Raw genomic sequence first — 23508 nt, forward strand, 5'->3', positions numbered from 1 at the left:
TGCCATGCAAATACATCGACATTCGCCCGCATGAAGGCGACGAGCGCGCTTTTCTATTTGCTGTCAAGGGTGGAGATTATGGTAAAAGTTCCGCCCGTGCCGTCCTCCTTGACGGACACCTTCTTGGTCTCTGGTAGTGCAGCCTTGGACTTCTTGCTCTTGCCGGTGGAGTGATAACCCACAAGTATAGGGGATCGCAACAGTTTTCGAGGGTGGAGTATTCAACCCAAATTTATTGATTCGAGACAAGGGGAGCTGTCGTGGTTTTGTCACGGCAGATGTCCTTAGTGTCAGGACTTAGTCGCGAGGCCAACGCATCTATGTGGTAGCTTGAGAGGGGTTGAGCGGAATCGAGAGACGCAACACAAGACAAGGATTTAGATAGCTTCGGGCCCCGGGAAACATCATCCGGTAACAACCCTACATGCTGTTTGAGGCTAGGTCTCATTATGATCACGAGAGATACTAGTAAAAAAAGACACATCCGTGACATTTTGGGCTGAACAAATTTTTTTCTGTCATACATATGACACTTCTATGACGATAATTGTGACAAAACCCGGTATCATCATAGATGTGGTGGGCTCCTACTTCTATGACAAAAAATCATGACAGAAAATGGGCTTTTCGTCCTGGGCGGGCCGGAGACGCAGCTGCATGACATTCTTTGGGCCATCCATGACGGAAAAAAACCGTGGTAGAAGCGAGGGCGAGGAAAATTTCGGGGAGTTCCCGGTTACGGTGGGAGGTCGGGGGCCGAGCGATGCGCGTTTCTCTCGTACACGTACATGCATGTGTGCGAGGCGTTGGCTCTAACTAAACCCGAGCGAGGCGTTGGGCTCTAACTGAACCCGAGCGATTGCACTGCAGGCTACACGTTACTGTACCCGAGCGATCGATCTATGGCTGTTAACTGAACCCGATCGAGCGATTCCTTCGCTACTGCTGCTAACTGAAGCCGATCGATGCTGCCTCTGGGATGAACAGTGAGCGTTGCGGGGGGGGGGGGTTGGATGAACAGTGAGTGGTGGCGTTGCCTCTGGATGAACAGGACCCCGTGGTGTGCTGGAGGGCTGGATGAATAGTAGACGGTGGAGGGGTGCCCGTGGAGGGGTGGTTGAACAGGACCCCGTGGTGTGGAGGGCTGGATGAACAGTAGACGGTGGAGGGGTGCCCGTGGTGGGGTGGTTGAACAGGACCCCGTGGTGTGGAGGGCTGGATGAACAGTAGACGGTGGAGGGGTGCCCGTGGAGGGGTGGTTGAACAGTAGCCGATGGAGTAGCGCGCGGTGGAGGCTGGATGAACAGGAGCCCGTGGAGGCTGGAGGAGGTCGATGGTGGAGATGAACAGTATCCCGTGGAGTCCCGTTTTGCGGTACGCCACACCCCTCCCGATGAACAGGACCCCCGTTTCGACCGTAGGAGGTCCGTTTCGTCCGTTTTGCGGTACGCCACACCCCTCCCGATCAACAGGACCCCCGTTTCGACCGTAGGAGGTCCGTTTCCTCCGTTTGCGGTACGCCACACCCCTCCCGATCAACAGGACCCCCGTTTCAACCGTAGGAGGTCCGTTTCCTCCGTTCTGCGGTACTCCAGGCCTCGTTTCCATCGCCTGTTCCGTCCAAGCCCTCCCGATGAACACGACCACGCATTCCGTTCCGACCCAGCCGGTTGGCTCCCACGCGTTCCGTTGCCTCTCGATGAACACGACGCATTCCGTTGCCTCCCCATGAACACGACGACGACGCTGTTTCTCCGTTCCGACCCAGCCATGTACACGAGCCCTGGCCGTATGTACGCGCGAGTAGGCGTTCGAGACCTCGCCCGTATGTACACATACGTGGCCGTATTTTCTTTCTTGCACCCTGGCCGTTGTACGTACGTGTACATGCTACGTGCGCGCCTCTACTACGACACGTACGCGCCTCTACTACGACACGTGCGCGCCTCTACATCCACCAGTATATATATACGTACACGTTCGCGACCAGAATGACAATGCTACGTACGCTTCGACCAGGTGGGTCCCGACTGTCAGGCACTTCCTTGCGTGCGAAGATGTAGCTGGTGGGTCCTAGCTGTCAGGGGGGCGAATCGTTTTGTTTTTTTGCCCGGATGCACTTCCTTGCATGCGAAGGTGTACCTGGTGGGTCCCAGCAGTCAGGGGGAAACGTTTTTTCGCGAATTACGGTGGCCCGTCCGGTGGGTCCCCGCTGTCAGGTGGAGGAATAATTATTTTGCACGTAATAAGGAGGCACTTCCTTGCTGCGGCCGTGGACCCAGCTGTCAGCCTCTCCATGTACAGTCCACGTCTGATGGAAGCCGTTCCTTGACCACGTTGACCACGCCGCGGCGAGAGCACCAGGGCGGTGGACGACGGCGAGGCCTAGGAAGGGGACGACGCGGAGCCGGGGAAGACGCGGCAGTGGATGCCCACGCGTAGAGGAGTACGAGGGTTCACTGGTTCGCTGCGGTGTGAGGCTGCCGTCGCCACAGAATAACAGGGGGTGTGGGTGAGTAGAGGGATGGCCTGGCCAGCGGTGGGAGTAGTAGGGGGCGGTGAGGCCTCCGCCGCATCGCAGCCGGCCACGGGAGGCAGGAGCACGAGGCACGACCGGCGCTGGTTTGGACGGCTGGAGCAAGAAGACCAGAGGTTGAAGAAGCACTACGGCCGTTGGATGGACATCGTACGATCACTGGAGCTAGAATCGTGCATATTGACTAAGTTGACAAAGCCCTCCGTCCCCGTCAACTTAGTAGGCCCACAAGTCAGCCTGCCACTATACTGGGTCCCAGCTAACAGGGGGAGTATTCATTTTTTGTGTGTAATAAGGAGGCACTTCCTTGCATGCGAAGATATAGCTGGTGGGTCCGAGCTGTCAGCGGCGGTAACTTTTTTTCGCAAAATACAGAGGCCCTTTCGGTGGGTCCCTGATGTCAGGTGGAGGAATCATTATTTTGCGCGTAATAAGGAGGCATTTCCTTGCGTGCGGCCATGGACCCAGCTGTCGGCCTCTCCACGTACAGTCCACTTCAGATGCATGTCGGTCGGTGACCATGTTGACCAGGCCGCGCCGAGAGCACCAGGGCGATAGACGATGGCGAGGCCTAGGAAGGGAACGACACGGAGGCAAGGAAGACTCGGCAGTTGTTTCCCACGCGGAGGGGAGTACGACTGTACGAGTGTTTACTGGTTCGTCTGCCGTCGCCGGAGAATAACAGCAGGTGTGGGTGAGTAGAGGGATGGCTAGGCCAGCGATGGGAGTACGGTGGGGTGGTGAGGCCTGCGCGCCAGCAGAGCCGGCCGCCGTGAGGAGGGAGCAGGCAGTCCCGCCGGCGCTTGTTTGAGCGGCTGGAGCAGGAAGAGCAGAGATTGAAGAAGCACGACGGCCGTTGGATGGACATCGTACGGTCACTGGAGCTAGAATCGTTCATATTGACTAAGTTGACAAACGCCTCCATCCCCGTCAACTTAGTAGGCCCACAAGTCAGCCTCCCACCATGGTGGGTCCCAACTAGCAGGGGGAGTATTCATTGTTCTGTGCGTAATAAGGAGGCACTTCCGGTGGGTCCGAGCTGACAGCGTGGGGAACGTTTTTTTCGCGAAATACGGTGGTCCGTCCGGTGGGTCCCAGCAGTCAGGGGCAAACGTTTTTTCGCGAAATACGGTGGCCCGTCCGGTGGGTCCCAGCAGTCAGGGGGGAAACATTTTTTCCGCGAAATACTGGTGGCCCGTCCGGTGGGTCCCTGCTGTCAGGTGGAGGAATAATTATTTTGCGCGTAATAAGGAGGCACTTCCTTGTGGCTGCCGTGGACCCAGCTGTCAGCCTCTCCACGTACAGTACTCTTCCGATGGAAGTCGGTCATTGACCACATTGACCACGCGCGCCGAGAGCACCACGGCGGTGGACGACGGCGAGGCCTAGGAAGGGGACGACGCGGAGCCGGGGAAGACGCGGCAGTGGATGCCCACGCGGAGAGGAGTACGAGGGTTCACTGGTTCGGCTGCGGTGTGAGGCTGTCGTCGCCGCAGAATAACAGGGGGAGTGGGTGAGTGGAGGGATGGCCTGGCCAGCGGTGGGAGTAGTATGGGGACGGTGAGGCCTCCGTGGCAGCACAGCCGGCCACGGGAGGCAGGAGCATGCGGCACGACCGGCACTGCTTTGGGCGGCTGGGGCAAGAAGACCAAAGGTTGAAGAAGCACTACGGCCGTTGGACGGACATCATTGACCATGCCGCGCCGAGAGCACCAGGGCGGTGGACGACGGCGAGGCCTACGAAGGGAATGACACGGAGCTGGGGAAGACACGGCAGTGGCTGCCCACGCGGTGGAGAGTACGAGGGTTGACTGGTTCGGCTGCCGTCGCCGGAAAATAACAGGAGGTGTGGGTGAGTAGAGGGATAGACAGGCCAGGGGTGCTAGTATGATGGGGCCGTGAGGCCTGCCCGGCAGCACTGCCAGCCACGGGAGGCGGGAGCAGGCGGTTTCGACGGTGCTGGTTTGGGCGGCTGGGGCAGGAAGATCAGAGACTGAAGAAGCACGATTGCCGTTAGATTGACATCTAACGGTCTGACGCTCGTAGAGTCGATTGTTGACTAAGTTTCTTTTTTGAGAAACCTTGTGTACGCATGAACTTAGTAGGCCCACAAGTCAGCCTCCAAATCTGTGGCAGACAACATAAAGCCCATTTGCTATTTTTTGTAATTTGCAGCCCATTTGCTAATTCTTAAGTAATTTATTACAACCCATTTTCTGCCCAGGACCACGGTCAAAAAGTTCAACCTTATTTTGCATATTTCGGTGGAGTCCGAACTGTTGTAATCCCGAAATGATAAACATTTTTTAAGAACTTATTGATTTGCCAAAAAAATTGTTTTGTTTTTGTAAGCAAATAAGACGTGGGACAATTGAGTTGGTTTAAGGGAAAACCAGTGGTAAAAAAATCAGTGCTGGGTGGGAAAAAACAACAAAAATAAGGATGTAAATATGAAAAGGGAATTTTATGTGTTTTCAATATAATGATACATGTATATGAACTAGTAAAACTATAGGTAGAGATTAGAAAACGGATGTAGGACATGCGTTTCAAGAGGAAAATAGAACTGGGCTGTGTGTTTGATTCAGTAAAAAAACTACCTGAGGATGTTGTAAGACAAAATATAACTAACGCTAGCAGGCCAGAGGCCAGTAGATACCTGCTGGATCTTTCTGCCCCGTTGTCGTCATGGGCTGGGCCTCTTAAAAACAAAACCAACCCTGGGCAGTCTACAGCCCAGTTGAAACTTGCTCGACCTGAAAAAACAATATACGTGCTCAATAAACGAGAGAATTCTGCAAGTACAGACTGATAACTAGGATGCAGCACGGATATTGTTTTTTTTATCGTGATAATAAGTGCATGCACTTGTTTCGAAAAAATTGGAGAACCGGGAATTCGAACGGCGGGTGCTTATGCTATCCATCAAATAAAAATCAGGTGCCTGAAAATTCGTTTCGAAACAATTGATTCAGCTTTATATCCACGTCGACCCTCGGCATGATGGTTGGAAGCAAATGCAGATCACATTTGGTCCAAACAACTGACGGTCTCCAACTTCATCCCACATCAACGGTGTCTGGCTCCTTCTCCCATACAAAGCTTCAAAAGGGGCCATCTTCAAACTGGCTTGGTAACTGTTGTCGTATGAGAACTCCGCGTAAGGTAGATTATCATCCCTACTAGATCCATAAACTAGCGCACACGCTCTCAACATGTCCTCTAGAATCTGATTGACTCTCTCGGTCTATCCATCTGTCTGCGGATGAAAGGCTGTATTGAACTCTAGCCTAGTACCCAAACTCTGGTGCAGCTGATTCCAAAACTTGGAGGTAAACTGTGTTCCTCTATCTGATATGATGGTCCTCGGAACTCCATGCAGACATACGATCCTGGTCATATATATCTTGGCCAACTTCGCACTTGTATAGGTGGTTTTCATTGGGATAACGTGAGCCACTTTGGTCAAGCGAATCAACTACTACCCAGATAGAATCATATCCTGTTCTGGTTCTGGGAAATCCGGTAATGAAATCCATGCCAAGCTTATCCCACTTCCATTCGGGTATCGGCATAGGCTGTAGTAATCCTGCTGGCTTCTGATGCTCTGCCTTTACTCTCTGGCATACATCACCTACGACTACATACTCCACAATATCCTTCTTCATACCAGTCCACCAGAAACGCTCCTTCAAATCCAAATACATCTTGGTGTTTCCAGGGCGAATCGAGTATGGTGAGTCATGAGCCTCCTGAAGTATTAACTTCCTGATCTTTGCATTATTGGGCACATATACACGGTCCTCGAACCATAAGGTGTCAGGCTCATCCTTACGAAAATCCTTGGCCTTTCCTTTGCTCATTCTCACTTTTATCTCGGCAATCTCTTTGTCATCCTTCTGAGCTTCACGGATCTTTCCCAACAATGTAGACTGAACTTCCATTGCTGCAACAAAACCTTTGGGAACAATCTCCAACCGAAGTTCCCTGAGATCCTCTGCTAACTCCTTTGGTAATCCTCCGCTTATGAGGGTATTCGTCCTTGTTTTCTTTATGGTTGTGTCCTATTTCTCCACAAAGCTTGCATGCGCACATTTTCTTCATCCTTCCCATAAGGCCTCAACTTTTGGGACACAAGCCAAGACTTTAACAAAGTCCACTTAAATTCCTTCCAAGTGGTTACTCTTTGCCATCCATTGATGGTTTGGTACATCCTCTACCAGGTTAGTGGCACCTCTTCCAAAGCATTGAAGAGCATGCTGGGTCATATCCTTCCCGGCTATAGGGTTATTCTCCATGTGATCCTCCATGTTCTGAATCCATCGGTCCGTCTCCAATTGACTCATTGGTCCAGAAAATACAAGCTCATCTCCCTTCATCCTCTATTGGGTCCATGGGTTTGGGGTGAGATAAGAGAGATAGAGGGGGATACACACAATACAAACAATAGTTTTGAATAGATAGGTTTTTACCGTGGCTGTCAGAAAAACATCAAACAAATGACAGCTCACAAACGTCGCATCTAACGTAGGCATATAACAGGGGTTGGGTCTTCTAGAGGTCAAAAATCTTCAAAGTCGCCAAACTCTTGAAATCTTGTTCATGTCTCTGATGGGCTTCTTCCAATCATGCTTTCCCTTCTCAAGTTCTTTTGCCAGACCCTCTCTGTTGACGCGAAGTCTCTCGTGGCGTCCTTTAATAATTGCGTTCCAAACTTCTGGGTCTCAACATCCTTGACATGAACCATGATCCTACTGTCCTTCAGTTCCTGACGAATCTTTGATGTCTCAAGGTTTTGCTTTCCCAGCTTGGCTACTTTCAGTTTCTGGGTTCTGAGTTCTTCACGAAACACTTCTTTGCCAAATACAGCTTCCTGCAGGTCCATCCTGAACTTCTTGATGTAATACTCCAGATCCTGGTGATACACCGGTCTAAAGTTAAAACTTCATCTTGCTGATAGGTGCTCCATCAGTTTTCTACCATCCAATCCTTCCATGCATCTGCATGCTTAACTCCGCACGGTGACAATAGCATAAACGGGTAATAACACCATGGTCAGCCGTGTCTATGCCCATGTTACTGCCATGAGCTTTCATTCCATAATTGATATCTCCTGCCTTAGGGTTTCCTTGACAAAACTTTGAGTTTCTAACTCTCCATGTTTCGGTCTTTCTCCGATACACCTTGCTCTCGAGTATTGACAGCTTCCATAGTCTGCCAAGTTCCATAAGGGTAACCTTCCTAGGTCATACACATCTGGCAATTCTTCAGAGCCTTCAAATTCTCCCAGTCTTCGGAATCTTCAACCGTTGTAGTTTCCATTATCATAATGCACGGTAAAATCCTCTTCATTCCGAATGGTCTTAGTTGTCCGATATCCTGTACTTCTTGAAGTGGTCTTATCCGTCGAATCCTCTAGTGGTCCAAAAGGAAAAAGGGTATGGTCTCACTTAAAGGGAATATTTGAATAAGCTCAGAAAAGGAGAGAGGTAAAAGATCTTTTTGAAAAGGAAAGTTTTAGGGAAAATCCTTCCTATGGGCTTGCCAGTTTCTAGGGTCACGTCCTACAGTCAACATGTGCTCTGATACCATCTTGTAGCGACCCGACCCGAATGGATCAAGTCTCTGTGCTTAAGTGTCATCCCTAGATCGGTATGCTGACACACACAGTACTCGAGGATTTATAACAGAGGTAAATCACATGCATAAAGTAACGTAAATACTATTACCTCAATCCAAAATAGCGGAAGTAACAGGGTTGTGGATTCCCATCAACACCAACGGCAAAGTTGAGTGTAGAAATCGTAACCCTAACGTATCACTTACTCGTCGTAAGAATCCTGCAACATGAAACGTTGCAGCCCGAAAACGGGTCAGCATATGGAATATGTTGGCAATGTAACACATAGAGAGTAATGAACAGAATAATGCTATACTACATGCATATATGGCTGGTGGAAAAAGCTCTATGGTTATAATGTTTTTGTGAAAAGCCAATTTTTCCCTACTTCAAAGGAATAAATTTTATTTAACTATCATGGTGGTTGTGAAACATTGAGATGGTTGACAGCATCTCAATCCCAATTAAGAACGTGATTTAACCCAAATCAAATTTAAATTAAGTAACATGATGAGATCAACGGGATAATCCAAGAACTAGATACTTAAGATGTCCATAACCGGGGACACGGCTAATCATGATTAGTTTGTACACTCTGCAGAGGTTTGCGCACTTTTCCCCACAAGACTCGATCTCCTCCGTTGGATTACTCGCACTACATGGTGTTTGAGTAACGGATGACCGAGACACAGTCTTTCAGAAGTGTTTGCACCTTACGTATGGGTAGACAGTTACACCTACTTTCCCCTACATCTGCTAGTCTACCACTGTAAGAGTTCACACAACTTAATCAACTATGCTAGAGCCCATGATAGCTTGCGGCTGCACACGGAAGTTTCTAGCATGAATAATCTTATGATCCCTTTGAACCTGGGTGGCGGTCCAAAGAAAAACAGGCAATCCTGGAATACCCAGGTACCTCAATCCACCCAGATGTGAGTTTTAGTTGCCACCTTAGGTAAACCATTAATTAACAATCTCACATCTGTCATGGAAATCTCTCAAACCCAATCCACGTCTACGAGCATAGCATGGCAATATAATAGCAACGTAGAAGTAACTCCCAAGGGTTTGATAAATAAAACAGGTAATAGGTACTACCTCAACTACTTCCCAATACCCACAATTTAATTAGATCCTAACCATGCAATGTTTGAGGATTGATCTAATGCAATAAAAACTGGGTATGGAAAGGTATGATCAAAGTGTTACTTGCCTGCAATGTTGATGAAGATGATTCGCACTCAATACTCTGGATAGATCTACTCGTCACACTCAGGTCAATCTATCGAGAGCAAGCAATGGTAACCACACATAAACAATCACTCAAAAGATCAGAAAGAACGAGGAAAACAATTCGGAAAACTTCAAAACCAAGCAAATAACTCTTGCAACATAAGACAATTTCTAACAGTACCAAAATTATGTGAATTTGGCCTTATCAGAAAGTTTAGGTCAAGAGCTTCGATTAGCAAAAAGAATCAACTCAAACGGAGCTACGAAACTTAAGTTATGAACAAAAGAAGTTTGAATATGAATTTGAACAAATTTTGAAATTTGAAAATTTCAAAAAGTTGACGTGACAGGTTAACTGGATAGGTGAAAACAAGACGAAACCATAGGCGCTGGTTTCATCTAATTTGAATGAACGAGTAAAAAGTTATGGCTATTTAAAAAATCAGGGCCAAGCTGTTTTGCAGAAGAAAAAAATAGCTACGGCTATAAAAAAAAGTGTTTATGTCTAACGTATTTACAGAGAACGAATAAATATAACGACTTCGGAGTGTGGACTCAACTTCCAAAAGTTTCGCCGGAGAGGAGAAATATATTTTTAGCTAATCAAACCAAAATATTGATTTAACCCACAATGGATAGTTTTTTGGAGGCTCTATGGGTATATATTTATAGATGAAAAAGAGGTTTAGGGGTTAAAGGCTAGGCAATGTGGGACTAAACGTAGACGTAATTAAACGAAACAGAGGAGAAAAGACGCGCCTCGCATGGGGCTAAACCTTCGGTCGGCCGCGCGCGTACACGGGCTGCATTTTTTTTAAACAAAAATCGGCCTAAGTAAAAAAAAAGAATAAAAGGCTGGCTGGCCGGGCCCATGTAGGGGAGAAAAAAAATGGGGCGCCCGCTGGTACTATGGTGAGCACCTGGGCGGCAGTTAGTGATGGGCCACATGTACAGTTTTTGTTATTTGTTTTTAAATAGAAACAGAAGGAAAACTGAATAAAGAAAAATACAATAAAATATTTATATAAGCATATTATCTATCAAAATTTTCAGAAAAAGATTTTCTACAACATGAACATTTTTCTAGCGTCAAATAAAATATAAAAAGTTTCACATAAAGCAAAGAGTGCTACTGCTGCACTAAAACCTCATAAAAATCATTTTAAAAATACCAAAATGATTTCAAATTAATTGTTCTCCAATTTTCTGATGTAGGGAATCATGTTACCCTATTTTCCATATATTTTATTTTTGGAGAAAAATAATTTGAATAAAACCCAAATAACTCCAAATTAAAAATAATTTCCAACAGGACTTTGAATTTGATCCTTTGAAACGCCCAACTCATATTTCATATGTTTTGAAGAAGTCATTTTATCTTCGCTCGTGAAAATCATGGAATTGCATAAAGTTTCAGAATTGGAAATATTCTCAAATGAAATTCAAATATTTTCAACACCCCTTGTCATTTAAATAAATGGAAGAAGTCATGTCATCTTCTCTCCAGGGTTTTGTGGTGAAAAGAATTTGAATTCATGGAGATCATAACAGCAAAATGAAAGTTTGGGAAAGTCCTTTTATTCCCTCTCATTTAACTTTCAAAAGATTTCAAATTCACTCACTTTCAGTCAATCAATCAAACAATCAATCCAATCAATCTGTTTATTATAACATTCCAAAATTTAGAATTTTGGGATGTTACACATGATGGGCGATGAAGCGACGGCATGGCGATGCTGACAAAGGTTGGCTCGCCTAGGCAAAGCCCCCGGTCCAGCTAATGTGACGAAGCTGGTTGGCGGGTGACGTCGAAGTCTCCGGAGTAGGTTGATGAAGAGATGGTGAAGCCTCCAGTCTAGCCGAGGTAACGGAGCGGGTCGGTAAGGAGATGTTGCAGCTGCCATGTCAGCCGAGGTGTTGAAGTAGTTCGGCATGACAAACATCAGTTAGAAGAAGCAACAGTGCGGTCATGCCGACGCTGGTCATAACTTGTGATGCGGTCAAAGCCGGATTGATGAAGTGACCGAGCAGTGATGTCGACGCGCCTGACCCGTGCAATCCGTGGGGCGATGGTGTTGGTGATAATTTAGTCTTCGTGATGCCGAACTCTTGTTCGGCTTGTCGAGCTGATGATCCGATAAGGTTGAGCTCGGCTCGATGAAGCGATGATCAGTCTAGCGCAGGTCGGTAGATGTGGAGTAAGGGCTGGTTTGACACAGGCGTGACGGTGAAGATTACCTCCGAAAAGGAGCAAAATTTATGAGCATGTGTTCAGAAAAAAAACACAATACCCTAGAAAGAGATTCTTTCAAAAAGGTATCCCGTTCATGAAGAAGGATGAACTCAGGTCGGATTCATATTCACGCAGAAAACAGATCTGAAAAGTGATGCACTAATCGGAAGGTTCCCGGAGTTTGAATGGTCGGATTGAGCTGAAATTTTGAGAGGTGGTGGATATAGGAATTCCGCAGCCGATCAACGGTTGGATCTTCCAAAGGACGTCTGAGCTAGATGCTGGACACCATGCTCCAAACTCGTCCAGATTCCCGTCCAGATTCAACAGGGCTCCGGTATATCGGAGATCGGCGGAGATTGATCCATCGGGACGCGACAAAATTATACAGGGGTGTTGTAGACTCAATTCCGCACAATTCCACAGAAGAAATCGTCAAAGCGATGCTTGAGGAGGTGGTGGTAGCGGATACAAGTTTGCTGTTCAGAAAAACAGCACGGTCGCCCGAGGGCAATGTTGACGTTGAGCCCCCGAGCTCCATGGATGATTCCTCCATGATCTTGATAGAGATCGGAGTTGATGTTGATGAAGGCCCTCGTCCGAACATGATAATTGGAGGTAGGGCACAGTCCTCGATCAAGCCAAGGTGACCAATCGAGGCTACGACGAAGACGCCGGCGTCGCAGTTGACCTGCAGGCGAGCCATTGATCCTTTTGCCGACCACACGGCGGAACTCTCAATGAAAGCACCATTGTCGGTGTCAAAACCTGCAGATCTCGGGTAGGGAGTCCCAAGCTGCGTGTCATGGATCGATGGGTAACAGGAGATAGGGGACATGATGTTTACCCAGGTTTGGGCCCTCTCTATGGAGGTAATACCCTGCTTCCTGCTTGATTGATCTTGATGAGTATGAGATTACAAGAGTTGATCTACCTCGAGATCATATGTTGTGGTCTAAAACCTCAGGGTATGATGAATAATGTCATGATAATCAATCGACTAGCCTAGCCTCGGCTTATATAACATACCGGAGGCCTAGGATAACAAGAGTCCTAGTCGAATACGTAGGTGGAGAGGAGTCCTTGTCTTGATCATCAAGTCTTGTGGAATATCCCTTGTATGCGGCATGGGCTGTCCGAACTGGCCCATGAGTGAACCGCCATGGGGGTCCTCGGCCCGATCCAGCTGGTCGGGAGACGACGTGGTGAGTACCCCCTGATCCAGGACACCGTCAGTGATCATAGATGGTGGAAGCTAAACCAATGCAGTCAGCAAAGGGTTAGTTGATGCTTTAGGGTTGCCTGCATGGAAGCACCCGCAGCCCCATCGTGTTGAGTGGATGTATCATACTGGGAAGCTGAAGGTTACTCACAAGGTGCGTGTTAATTTCTCTGTTGGAGATTATACTGATATGGTCATCTGCGATGTTATACCCATGGATGCATGCCACTTGTTATTGGGAAGGCCATGGCAATACGACCATAACGCAACACATGAAGGTCGAACCAACACATACTCATTCTGGAATGCTGGGCAGCGACATGTGTTGCGGCCGATGTTTAATAGTGCAATCAAGGTGGATGTTGTTGTCTCATTACAGAAGAAGACTGAGAAAACAAAATTAAAACCGAGGACGGTTTTTCTTAAAGGAGGAGGAGATGATGTGACCACCAATAGCAAAGTAAAGGATATCGCATGTGTTATAGAAGCTCCGCCACACATTAATCAAGAGGAGAAAGATGTATGTAACGTCAAGGCTTCTGTGCATGCAACTATACAAACTCCATATGTGTTTTACATCGGTTCTATTTGCATGGAGGTGCCACCAGCCGAGCCAAAGAAAAATACGGTGACGCCAAACTTCAGGACTCCTCCAAGATGGTAATCTAGAGCGTGCAAGGACTATATCATTTATCTTTATCTCTACTCCTAATAGAGCAGTTGGTAGACTCGCTTCCAGGTTTTTTTTCGTCCCACTTCCCATGTTTTTTTTGGTACCTCCTCCCACCTTCGCTGTTTTTTTCGTAGATTTTTTTCGTCCCCTCCCCCACTTCATCGGTTTATTTTCGCGTCACCCTCTCACACAACGAAAGAAATCTGAACAGATCAGAACTTTCCATACTGGCGCAAGTTATTTAGTAATATAGAATCAATCATGAACAATCTCTAAAGATCAAATCTAAATTAATTAACCTTACCTTAAATCACTCAATCACATTAATTAGAAAAAAAATTGATTTTCAGAAAAAATGCACAATCACATTAACCTTACCTTAATTCACGGATGGTAATCAATCTCCAAACAAAGGAAACAATACATCGAGGGAGCAGTACATAAACTCCCTTTCTTATGACATGTAGATGATCTTCCCTTCCCTCTCCGTTGTCGAGCGTTCTTGATTCTCGAGGCCGATGCTTGGGCTGCGTCACTGGGTCGCGACGGTGCCGGAGGACGAGGACGGCGAGGCCGGGTGCCGCGGCACCGCGTTGGCCGCGGCCGGTGAAGGGGGCGAAGAAGGGCGGCTTCCCTGGCCCTGGCCGTGGCCCTGGGAGTTGGTGCGGTGGAAGCGGCACTTGAAGGACCCGGCGTGGGTGGCCGGCGCGCAGACGCACTTGGAAGTGGGCCCGTGGCCCACGTCGGACAGCGCCGACGCCGACCCGGGCCACCTCCTCCGCGTATTCTTGGAGCTGTGGCTGGCCGATTTACATGAAATTAATTCCCTCAGTTGTGGTGGCAAATATAATACACATAATCCATATTGTTATGCACTAGCGTGTGTGTGTGAAATAGATGAATTATGGTCCCATACCCAATAAGATGGATATGTGTGTGTGTGTGTTAGAGAGAGGGGGGAGAGGGGGAGAGAGAGCGAGGAAGAGGGAGGGAGAGTGTGTGTGTGTGTGAGGATTTGATGGTAAAAAAGGTTGTCATTGTCACTTGATATGTATGAGAATATTAATATTGAACTCTTAAAGTTAATGTGGCGTCGTTGCAACGCACGTGCACTCTTCTAGTTTATGCTATGTGATCAATGTGGCCGGAATATTTAATTAGTTTCCTTGTACTAATTAGAGAGTCCTAGCACTAAAGACGTTTTTGAAGTCTGTACGTGAGCTTTAAAATAGGAAAAGATTAAAGGTCGGTTGCCAGGTTTTGGGCAGGTTTGTTTTGATTCGTACTGAGTCCAATTAGGAGTCAAAGTCCTGTGCCTGCGTGCACTATAAAAGGACCGATAGGTTGGAGGGGATAATTTTTTAGTTGGAAAATATACACAAAAGGCATCATGTTGGATGTTAGATAATAACGAGAAATAAACGAGACAGAGAGACACGAAATTTTTACGTGGAAACCCTTGCGGGAGAAAACCACGGACGCACGAAGGCGCTATCACTATGAGGATGAGTATTACAAGCACGAGACGAGAGACCGTCTGAGGTGCGACTACATGGGGTATATATGAGGGCAATACATAGGAGTCCTTGTAGGACAAGTAAACGAGTTGTACTCGTACGTGTCGGTACCAACGCAAAGGCCCACACCGTATGCACTATGTCTAGTCCAATATGGTAGAATTTGGATCACAATTTAACAATCTCCACCTTGAGCCAAATTCCCTCCAGTAGTCGAAGAAAGTAAATAACTCCATCCAAATCAGTATAAACACCTTGTGCGTCAAAGTCCATAGGACTAGTGAGAAATACCAACTAAGCCTGAGCAAAGCTCAAACTTATTGGTCGGAACTAGCTTTGTCATCATGTCAGCAGGATTATCATGAGTACTTATCTTGCATACCTTCAAATTACCTTCAGCAACAACATCTCGAATATAGTGAAATCTGACATCAATGTGCTTTGTTCTCTCATGATACATTGGATTCTTTGTAAGATATATAGCACTTTGACTGTCAGAAAATATGGTAGGGCAAGATGAATCTCCACAAAGCTCAGTGTACAAACCTCTCAACCAGATAGCTTCTTTGCATGCTTCAGAAATAGCCATATACTCAGCATCAGTAGTGGAACAAGCCACAATAGACTGCAAAGTTGCTCTCCAACTCACAGCACAACCACCAATGGTGAAAACATAACCTGTGAGTGATCTTCTCTTATCCAAATCACCAGCAAAATGAGAATCAACAAAACCAACAAGTCCATCTCTAGTTTTCCCAAACTATAAATAAGCATTAGAAGTACCACGCAGGTATCTGAAAATCCACTGAACTGCTTTCCAATGCTCTTTTCCAGGATTAGCCATGTATCTACTGACAACACTCAATGCATATGATAAATCCGGACGAGAACAAACCATGGCATACATAAGTGAACCAACTGCACTCGAATAGGGAACTCTAGACATGTACTCAATATCTGCATCTGACTTAGGACATAAAGCTGATGATAATTTGAAGTGTGCAGCTAACGGAGTACTCACCAGCTTGGCATTATGCATATTAAAACGACGAAGAACTTTATCAATATATCCCTTCTGACTTAGATATACTTTTCCAGACGGTCTATCTCTGGATATTTCCATGCCAAGTATTTTCTTTGCTGCACCCAAATCCTTCATCTCAAATTCATTACTCAATTGCTTCTTTAGTTCATCAATATCTGACATACACTTTGCAGCAATAAGCATATCATCAACATAAAGGAGCAAATAAATAGTTGAACCTTTGACAGTTTTCAAATAAACACAACTATCATAATTAGACCTTTTGAAACCTTGAGATAGCATAAAGGTGTCAAATCTCTTGTACCATTGTCTAGGGGATTGCTTCAATCCATAAAGAGATTTCTTTAACTTACAGACAAGCTTTTCTTTTCCAGGGATAACAAAACCTTCAGGTTGTTCCATATAAATATCCTCTTCTAATTCTCCATGTAGAAATGCAGTTTTAACATCCAATTATTCAAGCTCAAGATCATGCATGACAACAGTACTGAGTAAAGTGCGAATAGAGCTATGCTTCACAACAGGAGAAAAGACTTCATTATAGTCAATACCTGGAATCTGACTGTAACCTTTAGCAACTAACCTTGCTTTATATCTTGTCTCATCATTAGGAGAAACACCTTCTTTCCTCTTGAAAACCCACTTGCAACGAATAGGTTTGTTCTCTCTAGGTAATTTTACTAAATCCCAAGTACCATTATTTTCAAGTGATTGCATCTCATCATGCATAGCAGTCATCCACTTATTACTATCACCAGAAATAATAGCCTCGGAATATGAAGAAGGTTCAGCATTACCTTCATTTTCTTCCGCAACAGACAAAGCAAAAGAAACAATATTGCACTCTTCAATTAACCTGTCAGGTTTATTAATGCCCCTTCTAACTCTGTCACGTGCGAGATTCCAACTGGGTGGAACAATAGGCTGATTTGGAGTGGGAGTGACATGATCATCATTAACGACGGGTTCATCATGTGCAACAATTTCATTACCAGATGTATCACCTGAATCAATAACATGCTCCACCTGAACAGTAGGATGCTGAATAGTAGCCTGCTGTTCACTCTCAATAGGAACATTAGTAGATGGAACATCATGTAACATAGCAGATTCATTAAAGATAACATTTCTGCTAATAACAACCTTCTGGGTTTTAGGATTCCACAATTTAAAACCTTTAACACCAGATTTATAACCAAGAAAGATGCACTTAATAGCCCTAGGCTCCAATTTTCCATTATCAACATGAGCATAAGCAGTGCAACCAAAAACTCTCAACTGTGAATAATCAGCAGGTGAACCAGACCATACCTCAATTGGAGTTTTCTTATTAAGAGCAATAGATGGTGAACGGTTAATGAGATAACAAGCAGTGGAAGCAGCCTCAGCCCAAAAACGCCTATGCAAACCTGCATTGGACAACATGCAACGGGCTCTGGAAATAATGGTCATGTTCATACGCTCAGCAACACCATTTTGTTGAGGAGTATAAGGAATGGTGTAATGTCTGACAATGCCTTCAGTCTTGCAATAATTCTTAAATTGCTTAGAACAGAATTCCATACCATTATCAGTGCGAAGTATTTTTACCTTCTTTTCAGTTTGTCTTTCAATCATAATCTTCCACTCCTTAAATGCTGAGAATGCTTCATATTTATGCTTCAAGAAATAAGGCCAAACTTTTCTCGAATAATCATCAATAATAGTCAGCATGTAACTTGCACCACCTAGTGACTTCTTGCGAGATGGTCCCCATAAATCAGAATGCACATAATCAAGAATACCTTCGGTTGTATGAGTCGAAGTGTTGAACTTCACCCTCTTGTGCTTGCCGAAGATACAATGCTCACAAAATTTCAATTTACCAGGTTCATATCCATCAAGAAGACCTCTCTTATTTAACTCTGCTAAACCAAGTTCACTCATATGTCCAAGACGCATATGCCAAAGTTTGGCAGCATCACAATCAGAATTCTTTGAAATAACTGGAGTAGCTTTACCTGAAACGGTAGAACCTCGAAGGTAATAAAGACCATTGGTCGAACTTAAGTCACCTTTCATCACAATTAGGGAACCTTTGGTGACTTTCAAAACACTATCTCCACCTGAATACTTGTACCCCTTTGCATCAAGGGCACTCATAGAGATAAGAGTTCTCTTCATCTTCGAAATATACCGAACATCTGTCAAAGTTCTGATTATGCCATCAAACATCTTGATTCGAATAGAACCTATGCCTTCAATCTTGCAAGGTGAATTATCAAAACCCAAAACGGAACCAGCAGAAGTAGTGGAATCAAAAGTATTAAACCAATCTCTATGTGGACACATATGAAAAGTGCATGCAGTGTCAAGTACCCACTCATCATTGGTCTCAGCACATCCAGCAATAACGACAAGAGCATCATCGGAACTATCATCACGAGCAACGTTAGCAGAATTTTCACCTTGTTTGTTACCTTTCCTCTTTTCTTTTTTCTGCAACTTGAAACACTCAGAGATGTCATGCCCGTCTCTCTTGCAATACCTGCAATACTTCTTGTCTCTGGATTGCGACCAGCCCCTATAGCCGTTCTTACTTTTGCCTCTATTTCCATTATGTGAGTTCTTCTCCTTTGTCCTGCCACGAACAGATAATCCCTCGGCTTGGGATGAACTCGAACCATCATGAGGCACCATTAATTATATCTTCTCCTTAGAGTTCAAAGCTTCATAAACTTCATTAAGTGTGAGAGTATCACGACTGTATAATATGGTGTCTCTAAAATTGGTATAAGAACTTGGCAGTGAACAAAGTAACATTAAAGCAGTATCTTCCTCTTCATACTTAACCTCCATTGCAGCTAGATCGGATATGATCTCTTTAAATTCTGAAATATGATTCAAAACATTACCTCCCTCGGGTAACCTGTGCAGGAATAATTTTTGCTTTAGATGCATCTTGCTGGTGAGATCTTTAGTCATGCAAATCCCTTCCAGCTTTAACCATAGAGCGGCGGCAGTTTTCTCGCTCAAAACTTCCTGCAAAATATTATTATGCAAATGGAGTTGAATTTGTGACAAAGCCTTACAATCAATTCTTTTCTCCTCATCAGTCCAGTCCTGAATTCTGTTCTTCCCAAAACTATCCAGTGCTTCATCATAGTCGGACTGTGCCAACAATGCCCGCATCTTGACTTGCCATAGGGTAAACCTTGTGTCACGATCCAGCAGCGGAAGATCGTACTTCATCGATGCCATGAGTCGATAAAATCTGTGTACACAAAGTCGTACAAGCCAGTAGAAAAATTCTGGATAGAATTAATATGTAGAGCAACGAACTAAAAAATATAGCACCTGGTAGCTCTTCGTGTGGATGTAGCAGTCAGTTGAGAAAACAAATCTGATTTACTAGTACTCAATAGTACTAGTCTTAACGTGAGCAAGTAGCAGCAGAGCTTCGGTAGATGTGATGCGAAGCAGGAGAAAACAAATCAATCTCTTCACGTAGCTGCCTCCAACTTGTACTACTAGTACGATTGATCTTTGCATCGGAAGATGTGACGCCGCTCTAGCTCGATCGGCTGGTAAATCAGATGAACCTACACGTACCGATTGGAACGCCTGTCGGACTCGGTGACGTGCGGCTGCAGAAACTCCAGTCGAATTCGACGGATCGGCCGGACGCGCGCAGCGGTAGTAACCCTAATCTCTCGTCTCAAATCTTGATCTGAAACTTGGCTCTGTATACCACTTGTTAGATAATAATGAGAAATAAACGAGACAGAGAGACACGAATTTTTACGTGGAAACCCTTGCGGGAGAAAACCACGGACGCACGAAGGCGCTATCACTATGAGGATGAGTATTACAAGCACGAGACGACAGACCGTCTGAGGTGCGACTACATGGGGTATATATGAGGGCAATACATAGGAGTCCTTGTAGGACAAGTAAACGAGTTGTACTTGTACGCGTCGGTACCAACACAAAGGCCCACAACGTATGTACTATGTCTAGTCCAACACGGTAGAATTTGGACCACAATTTAATATTGGATGTGCCAAAATAGCTGTGATTTGTTTGCTGATCCTTGAGGGTTTCAGGAGCTGCTACGCGGGGTGTGATTTGATCTTACTCTTGCGCAGATTTTGATCTTTGGTCTTCTCGTGAATCGCTTGATCCGAAGAGCTGCCTATTGCTTCTTTGTCTATTTCTATTATCACGACAATTGTTCGTTGCTGAATTTTGTGTACCGTGAAAGATTGGACCTACGAACGACTCGTCGTCTGGTCGGGTCTCATCAGAATTACCTCATACTTCCTCCGTTTCAATATACTCCATGTATTAGCTTTGGTCAAAGTCAAGCTTTGTAAACTTTGACAAAGTTTATAGACAAAAATATTAACATATACAATAAATCAATATCATTAGATTCATTATTGAATGTACTTTCACATCATATAGATTTGTGACGGTAAATATTTATATTGTGTACTATAAACTTGGTCAAATTTTACGAAGTTTGACTTCAGTCAACTCTAATATGCAAAGTAAATAAAAACGAAGGGAGTATTTTCGGAATGAATCTTACATGTGAAGAAAATATCTATAGCTATATCTACTACTACCTCCATTCCTAAATTAAACTGTCTCAACGTCTTATATTTAGAAATGGAGGTAGTAGTTAATTTGCCCGTGTGTTACAACATGGGGCATATATATTTTAATGGTTTAACATGAATCGTGTCTAATTTATATGATACTGAGACACACATTAGGTAGTATTGTCTATTTAGTTTGTTTACTGTTAGATCAATCTTCTTATTCTTCTTCCTCCATCTACTATCTTAATTTCTCTACCTCTCTGATACAAGTGGCAATCATCATGCTGACTTCACCGGCGAGCCCCGTGGATTCTCCTCATCTCTGCACATCACTCCGACGGCCGATGGTGGGGAGGGGAATCCCGGTGCCTTCACTCCTGTTAATAGTTTAGTCTAGATATTTTAGTCATCACAGGTGCGACGCTCGGGCGGATGGCGAAGCTTAGTTTATCTTCCGGGCGCTGACCCTGCCCGAGTTGGACACGTTGGACGTAGTCGACAGAGCTCCGACGTAGATTCATGCCGCCTCCTTGGGACAGTGAGGTTTTAGAGTTTCTCGTCATGTGACGAGATTTGATGCCAGGTCCTTCAAATCCATGCAAGGGTTCAACCACGATGATAGCGTATGAGAAGAGTCAACAAAATGCTCCTTGTGAGTGCTTGCTCGTGCTTTTTTAGGCCTCAGTTTCTGTACTCAAAGTAGTTCACAATGTGTCATGTATTCCATTCCGTTTAAATCACGATATACGTTGTCAAGCTCAATGTGAGTGCTTGTCATCCTTGTCCTTGGTAGCTCGACCTCTCTTCTCGATCATGTGATACAAATTCTAGAAACTGAGTTAACACTTAGCTCACGTTGCATGGCATACTTTCTGAATTAAATCGCTTGAGATGACCCAAAGAATATCGCGCTGGGTGGAGGGGAAAATTTCATCTTGGTCAACCATGCCACGCGGCTTGCTTCCCGACTAACCCCAAATCTACCATTGTAACTACTCGGTTACGGAGTAGCATCTGATAAACCCCAAGTAAGTCGACACACAACTCAAGTCATGCAAGGACCTTGGGTCTAAGAGCATCTCCACTTGTTCGGGCCCCCAGCGCACCAGCCAGCGCTATTTTGGCCCTTCGGCCGGCACTTTTTTGGCCCTGGGGCGATCTAGATCCCAGCCACGCCCCTAGGTGTCGGCTCCCAAGGCGTTATAAATTCAAACTTGGCATTTTTCGCTACCCGAAAAACACCACATAGTTCAGCGATCAATCAGTCGAAAGTTCGGTGTTCAAACGAAAGGACGCGTAGGCAATGCATCAAAACGGCGGCGTTGTCCTCTGGCGTCGGACTGACGGGAGTTGGCATGCGCTGGCTGGTCGGCATCGGCGCGGCTCCTATGCTGGGCGTCGTGGAGGCATCATCGCTCGGGCTTGGCGGCGGCGTTGGGGTCGGCATGGGAGTTGGCGCCGTCGTCGACGGTATCTGGTTCAAGATGAGGCCGCGCTCCGCCATGTACCACGCCTTGATCTGCTTGTCCATCATCGACACGTCCACCCCCATCAAGAACGCCAGGTCGGTGTTCGTCTTCTTCGCGGCGACGTTTGTCCGGAGTAGGTCGAGCTTGACGATGCTGTTTTGCATCAACGCCGACCACCGCGCCTCGGATTTCTCTTCTCTCTGGGCGGCGTGGTTCTTGGCGTCGGCGATGCACTGCTCCATGGACGCTTGCAGCCGCGCGGTAGCCGGGGCGGCGTCCTTCGCCGTCTTGGCTCGTTTGTTGTCGTCTGGGCGCTCATGAGACGCGCCCGGTGTCGGCGCGTCCGGCTTGTACGTCTCCTTGGCCTTGGCGAGGGTGCGCCGGACCTCCGCCCACTTCTCACACTTCTCGATCCGGGAGAACACGTGGAGGTACTTGAAATCTTGGTTGGCGCTGCTATCCTGGCGGTACAAGGTGAACATCCGAACCATCTGCGTCGAAGAACAAGAAGTCGGCGGCGCACACGGGCGAAAAGAAGCAAGAACTGGCGTCGGTGCATGGATGTCGCCTAGAGGGGGGGTGAATAGGTGATTTAAAATATTTACGGTTTATGCTTGACCAAATGCAGAAGAAACCTAGCGGTTAATTTGTCAAGCACAAAACCTACAACAACTAGGCTCACCTATGTGCACCAAAAACTTATACTAAGCAAGATAAACAACTATGTGATAGCAAGATATATGACATGAAACAATATGGCTATCACAAAGTAAAGTGCATAAGTAAAGGGCTCGGGTAAGAGATAACCGAGGCACGCGGAGACGACGATGTATCCCGAAGTTCACACCCTTGCAGATGCTAATCTTCGTTTGGAGCGGTGTGGAGGCACAATGCTCCCCAAGAAGCCACTAGGGCCACCGTAATATCCTCACGCCCTCGCACAATGCAAGATGCCGTGATTCCACTAAGGGACCCTTGAGGGCGGTCACCGAACCCGTACAAATGGCAACCCTTGGGGGCAGTCACCGAACCCGTACACTTTGGAAACCCTTGGGGGCGGTCACTGATACCCGTCAAATTGCTCGGGGCGGTCACCCCAACCTAATTGGAGACCCCGACGCTTGCCCGGAGCTTTACACCACAATGATTGACCTCCGAATACCACCAACCATCTAGGGCGCCCAAGCACCCAAGAGGAACAAGCTCAAGGGCACCAAGCACCCAAGAGTAATAAGCTTCTCAACTTGTAACTTCCACGTATCACCGTGGAGAACTCAAACCGATGCACCAAATGCAATGGCAAGTGCACACGGAGTGCCCAAGTCCTTATCTCACAAATCCCACCAAAGCAACTAATGTTAGGGAGGAAAA

The 23508-nt window shown here is 46.1% G+C and overlaps 1 pseudogene; it reads right to left on the reverse strand.

Annotated features, from left to right (window-relative positions):
• Positions 1–21929: 21929 nt before the first annotated feature.
• The window catches only part of LOC141025835 (uncharacterized), a 50058-nt pseudogene continuing 48479 nt past the window's right edge, over positions 21930–23508 (reverse strand).

This window comes from Aegilops tauschii, chromosome 6 (assembly GCF_002575655.3).
Source record: "Aegilops tauschii subsp. strangulata cultivar AL8/78 chromosome 6, Aet v6.0, whole genome shotgun sequence".
NCBI classification, from domain to species: domain Eukaryota; kingdom Viridiplantae; phylum Streptophyta; class Magnoliopsida; order Poales; family Poaceae; genus Aegilops; species Aegilops tauschii.